Source organism: Oncorhynchus masou, chromosome 32 (assembly GCF_036934945.1).
Source record: "Oncorhynchus masou masou isolate Uvic2021 chromosome 32, UVic_Omas_1.1, whole genome shotgun sequence".
Lineage (NCBI taxonomy): Eukaryota > Metazoa > Chordata > Actinopteri > Salmoniformes > Salmonidae > Oncorhynchus > Oncorhynchus masou.
In genome coordinates this window covers 82894121-82900120 of record NC_088243.1, presented here as the reverse complement: position 1 = coordinate 82900120, position 6000 = coordinate 82894121, and the positions used below count along the sequence as shown (strand labels likewise).

Sequence of the window (6000 nt, the reverse complement as noted above, 5' to 3'; positions counted from 1 at the left end):
TACTCTCTCTCTCTCCCACTCTCATTACTCTCTCTCTCTCCCTCTCTCATTACTCTCTCCCTCTCTCATTAGTCTCTCTCTCTCTCATTAGTCTCTCTCTCTCTCTCTCTCTCTCTCTCTCTCTCTCTCTCTCTCTCGCTCTCTCTCTCATTACTATCTCTCTCTCCCTCTCTCATTATTCCCTCTCTCATTACTCTCTCTCTCTCTCTCTCTCATTACTCTCTCCCTCTCTCATTAGTCTCTCTCTCTCCCTCTCTCATTACTCTCTCTCTCCCTCTCTCATTAGTCTCTCTCTCTCTCCCTCTCTCATTACTCTCTCTCCCTCTCTTATTGCTCTCTCTCTCTCCCTCTCTCATTACTCTCTCCCTCTCTCATTACCCTCTCTCTCCCTCTCTCATTACTCTCTCTCTCCCTCTCTCATTACGCCCTCTCTCATTACTCTCTCTCTCATTACTCCCTCTCTCTCCCTCTCTCATTATTCTCTCTCTCTCATTACACCCTCTCTCATTACTCTCTCTCTCATTACTCCCTCTCTCCCTCTCTCATTTCTCTCTCTCTCTCATTACGCCCTCTCTCATTACTCTCTCTCTCATTACTCCCTCTCTCTCCCTCTCTCATTACTCTCCCTCTCTCCCTCTCTCATTACTCTCTCTACATCTCTCATTACTCTCTCTCTCTCTCCCTCTCTCATTACTCTCTCTCTCCCAGTATAATTTTTTTCTGTTCCCACTCTGCATGCTCCCTCTCTGTCTCCTCCTTCTCTCTCACTCATCCCCTGCTCCATCTTTCCCTCTCTGTCTCCTCTTTCTCTCTCTCCCTCCTGCTTCTTCTCTCTCACTCATCCCCTGCTCCTTCTCTCTCATTCATCCCCTGCTCCATCTTTCCCTCTCTGTCTCCTCTTTCTCTCTCTCCCTCCTGCTCCTTCTCTCTCACTCATCCCCTGCTCCTTCTCTCTCACTCATCCCCTGCTCCATCTTTCCCTCTCTAGTCTCACCTGATCAAGGCTCTCTACACCAGGCAGAGATCACAACCCCACCCCCCGCTGATGATAACCCTGGAACAAGGACTTATCACCAAAATAACTATACATTCTTGTTGCAGTCATTAATGAGCTTGCTGCACCTTTCTGCTGGCAATTTTACACACTTGTCAGCAGCAAACTAATCAAATGTTTCAATATTTGAGGGGGGCCCCACCAATTGCTGTTTTCAGATCTCACCATAGGTTTTGAATGTGATTCAGATCTGGACTCTTCGCCGGCCACTCCAGAACAGTCCAGCGTCTGTTGAAAATACATTAACAAGGTGTGGAGACCAAACATATTTTCAATTTCAACTTATTTGAGAAGATATAGGGAATTATTTAAGAAAATTGCAAGGGTGCCAATATATTTGGCCGCAACTATATCTATACAGTATATTCTAATGGCACTTTATATATCATTTTCACGGGAACACTTTTTTACTCACAATTATGCGTGAATGAGTGTGTAAACCCGTTATAAATGTGCCCAGGGTATTATAAATGTTCCCAGGGTATTATACATGTTCCCAGGGTATTATAAATGTTCCCAGGGTATTATAAATGCTCCCAGTGTATTATAAATGTTCCCAGGGTATTATAAATGTGCCCAGTGTATTATAAATGTGCCCAGGGTATTATAAATGTGCTCAGGGTATTATAAATGTGCCCAGGGTATTATAAATGTTCCCAGGGTATTATACATGTGCCCAGGGTATTATAAATGTTCCCAGGGTATTATAAATGTGCCCAGGGTATTATACATGTTCCCAGGGTATTATAAATGTGCCCAGGGTATTATAAATGTTCCCAGGGTATTATAAATGTTCCCAGGGTATTATACATGTTCCCAGGGTATTATACATGTTCCCAGGGTATTATACATGTTCCCAGGGTATTATAAATGTTCCCAGGGTATCATACATGTTCCCAGGGTATTATAAATGTTCCCAGGGTATTATACATGTTCCCAGGGTATTATACATGTTCCCAGGGTATTATAAATGTGCCCAGGGTATTATAAATGTTCCCAGGGTATTATAAATGTGCCCAGGGTATTATAAATGTTCCCAGGGTATTATAAATGTTCCCAGGGTATTATAAATGTTCCCAGGGTATTATAAATGTGCCCAGGGTATTATAAATGTTCCCAGGGTATTATAAATGTTCCCAGGGTATTATAAATGTTCCCAGGGTATTATACATGTTCCCAGGGTATTATAAATGTTCCCAGGGTATTATACATGTTCCCAGGGTATTATACATGTTCCCAGGGTATTATAAATGTGCCCAGGGTATTATAAATGTGCCCAGGGTATTATACATGTTCCCAGGGTATTATAAATGTTCCCAGGGTATTATAAATGTTCCCAGGTTATTATAAATGTGCCCAGGGTATTATAAATGTTCCCAGGGTGTTATAAATGTGCCCAGTGTATTATAAATGTTCCCAGGGTATTATAAATGTTCCCAGGGTATTATAAATGTTCCCAGGTTATTATAAATGTGCCCAGGATATTATAAATGTGCCCAGGGTATTATAAATGTGCCCAGGGTATTATAAATGTTCCCAGGGTATTATAAATGTTCCCAGGTTATTATAAATGTGCCCAGGATATTATAAATGTGCCCAGGGTATTATAAATGTGCCCAGGGTATTATAAATGTTCCCAGGGTATTATAAATGTTCCCAGGGTATTATAAATGTTCCCAGGTTATTATAAATGTGCCCATGATATTATAAATGTGCCCAGGGTATTATAAATGTGCCCAGGGTATTATAAATGTTCCCAGGGTATTATAAATGTTCCCAGGGTATTATAAATATGCCCAGGGTATTATAAATGTGCCCAGGGTATTATAAATGTTCCCAGGGTATTATAAATGTGCCCAGGGTGTTATAAATGTGCCCAGTGTATTATAAATGTGCCCAGGGTATTATAAATGTTCCCAGGGTATTATAAATGTGCCCAGGGTATTATAAATGTGCCCAGGGTATTATAAATGTTCCCAGTGTATTATAAATGTGCCCAGGGTATTATAAATGTGCCCAGGGTATTATAAATGTTCCCAGGGTATTATAAATGTTCCCAGGGTATTATAAATGTTCCCAGGGTATTATAAATGTTCCCAGGTTATTATAAATGTGCCCAGGATATTATAAATGTGCCCAGGGTATTATAAATGTTCCCAGGGTATTATAAATGTTCCCAGGGTATTATAAATGTGCCCAGGGTATTATAAATGTGCCCAGGGTATTATAAATGTTCCCAGGGTATTATAAATGTGCCCAGGGTGTTATAAATGTGCCCAGTGTATTATAAATGTGCCCAGTGTATTATAAATGTGCCCAGGATATTATAAATGTGCCCAGGGTATTATAAATGTGCCCAGGGTATTATAAATGTTCCCAGTGTATTATAAATGTGCCCAGGGTATTATAAATGTGCCCAGGGTATTATAAATGTTCCCAGGGTATTATAAATGTTCCCAGGGTATTATAAATGTTCCCAGGGTATTATAAATGTGCCCAGGGTATTATAAATGTTCCCAGGGTATTATAAATGTTCCCAGTGTATTATAAATGTTCCCAGGGTATTATAAATGTTCCCAGGGTATTATAAATGTTCCCAGGGTATTATAAATGTTCCCAGGGTATTATAAATGTGCCCAGGGTATTATAAATGTTCCCAGGGTATTATAAATGTTCCCAGGGTATTATAAATGTGCCCAGGGTATTATAAATGTTCCCAGGGTATTATAAATGTGCCCAGGGTATTATAAATGTTCCCAGGGTATTATAAATGTTCCCAGGGTATTATAAATGTTCCCAGGGTATTATAAATGTTCCCAGGGTATTATAAATGTGCCCAGGGTATTATAAATGTGCCCAGGGTATTATAAATGTTCCCAGGGTATTATAAATGTGCCCAGGGTATTATAAATGTTCCCAGGGTATAATAAATGTTCCCAGGGTATTATAAATGTGCCCAGGGTATTATAAATGTTCCCAGGGTATTATAAATGTTCCCAGGGTATTATAAATGTGCCCAGGGTATTATAAATGTTCCCAGGTTATTATAAATGTGCCCAGGGTATTATAAATGTTCCCAGGGTATTATAAATGTTCCCAGGGTATTATAAATGTGCCCAGGGTATTATAAATGTTCCCAGGGTATTATAAATGTGCCCAGGGTATTATAAATGTTCCCAGGGTATTATAAATGTTCCCAGGGTATTATAAATGTTCCCAGGGTATTATAAATGTTCCCAGGGTATTATAAATGTTCCCAGGGTATTATAAATGTGCCCAGGGTATTATAAATGTTCCCAGGGTATTATAAATGTGCCCAGGGTATTATAAATGTTCCCAGGGTATTATAAATGTGCCCAGGGTATTATACATGTTCCCAGGGTATTATAAATGTTCCCAGGGTATTATAAATGTGCCCAGGGTATTATAAATGTTCCCAGGGTATTATAAATGTTCCCAGGGTATTATAAATGTTCCCAGGGTATTATAAATGTTCCCAGGGTATTATAAATGTTCCCAGTGTATTATAAATGTTCCCAGTGTATTATAAATGTTCCCAGGGTATTATAAATGTTCCCAGGGTATTATAAATGTTCCCAGGGTATTATAAAGGTGCCCAGGATATTATAAATGTTCCCAGTGTATTATAAATGTTCCCAGGGCATTATAAATGTTCCCAGGGTATTATAAATGCTCCCAGGGTAGTATAAATGTGCCCAGGGTATTATAAATGTTCCCAGGTATGCAGTCACCTCCACTGGAATGGTTAATGAAGTACCTGTTTGTCCATCACATGGCAAAGTTGGGCGGAAACAACACAAAAAGATCAGGAATCACCTTCAGTGGCCAAACGTCATCAAAACTTGCAGATAGAAATGCATGAATAGAGGCGACGTGATTCCTTATTCTACATGTCAGAGTGGCATGTTTGTTCTACTTAACATATTTATATGTTCCAAAACGTTGCGTCTGAATGTTCCAAAACGTTGCGTGCAGATAAACTTGTCCCTGGGCAAATCAAGGACGCCGCGGTGGGCATGCGCGTTCCTTCAGCGCTGGGAAAGTTTTCCTGCAAGTTGAGCGGAGCAGAGGAGAACACTTGAAACTGCGGAGCTGCACAATGCATTGGCTTGAGTGAGGAGGCAAGCAACAGAGAACGAAATAAAACAATACGTTTTTCATTGAAGTTTACAACAATAAATAAGGATTTGTAAAATACGTTTTGGCAATAACTTTGTAAAGTTGGATATCGCATCATAACGCACTGTAAGTAGCATATGGTTTTGTTTTTAGGCATTTTGTTGCAGGAAAAAATTGGAAATAACCATGAGAGGATTACGATTAACCGGGGAATTGCAAGGCATTATAGGGTAATTCTAATGTAATTTAGCCTACATTTCATTGAGAAAAAACATGTGCAGAGATTTTATTTAAATCATCCAGGTGGCTAAGTGTTTTAAATGAAAGTGTATTTTGGGAACTGACACCGTTTAGGCTAAATTTAACAATTGGATGTGTTTGTTTTGGGCGTGTCCACAGAAGACCAGTCCAGTAGCCGAAGGCTTGCTACTCTTCTTTCCTCCTTGATTTACACCATCAGGCTTTGCGGTGCGAAGTGGAACAACTAACTTGGCATTGATCAAGCGCCTCAGTGCCCCAGTGTTGTCATCCATGCAAAGAATACCAAATGACGAAGCCCACATGTTGACATTTATGATTGATAAATTTGTATATTTTCAATCAGATGAAATAGAACATGCACTCGAAACATTTATGACTCATTTGTGTAATTGCAGGTTAGGCCTAAACTTTCCAGTGGGTGTGTGACACTTATTGCTAAATTTTGGAGTCTGTTTAATATTCGTGACGAGACGTGTCTTATCTAATCATAATCTAGTAATATTATACCTGAGAAATATAGGGACATTTTTGTTAACTCTATAACG

At 39.6% G+C, this 6000-nt stretch overlaps 1 protein-coding gene across 2 annotated transcripts in view; it reads left to right on the top strand.

The window, feature by feature from the left end:
- Window positions 1–673: 673 nt before the first annotated feature.
- The window catches only part of LOC135526698 (FH2 domain-containing protein 1-like), a 48296-nt gene continuing 42969 nt past the window's right edge, over window positions 674–6000 (top strand). Inside the window, exon 1 of one of the 2 annotated variants that reach the window (XM_064955274.1) lies at window positions 674–1304. The gene's annotated coding sequence lies outside the window, so the exon portion shown is untranslated. Of the gene's footprint in view, window positions 1305–5037; window positions 5321–6000 lie in introns of those variants that run through there. The other variant, XM_064955273.1, reaches the window with a different exon arrangement.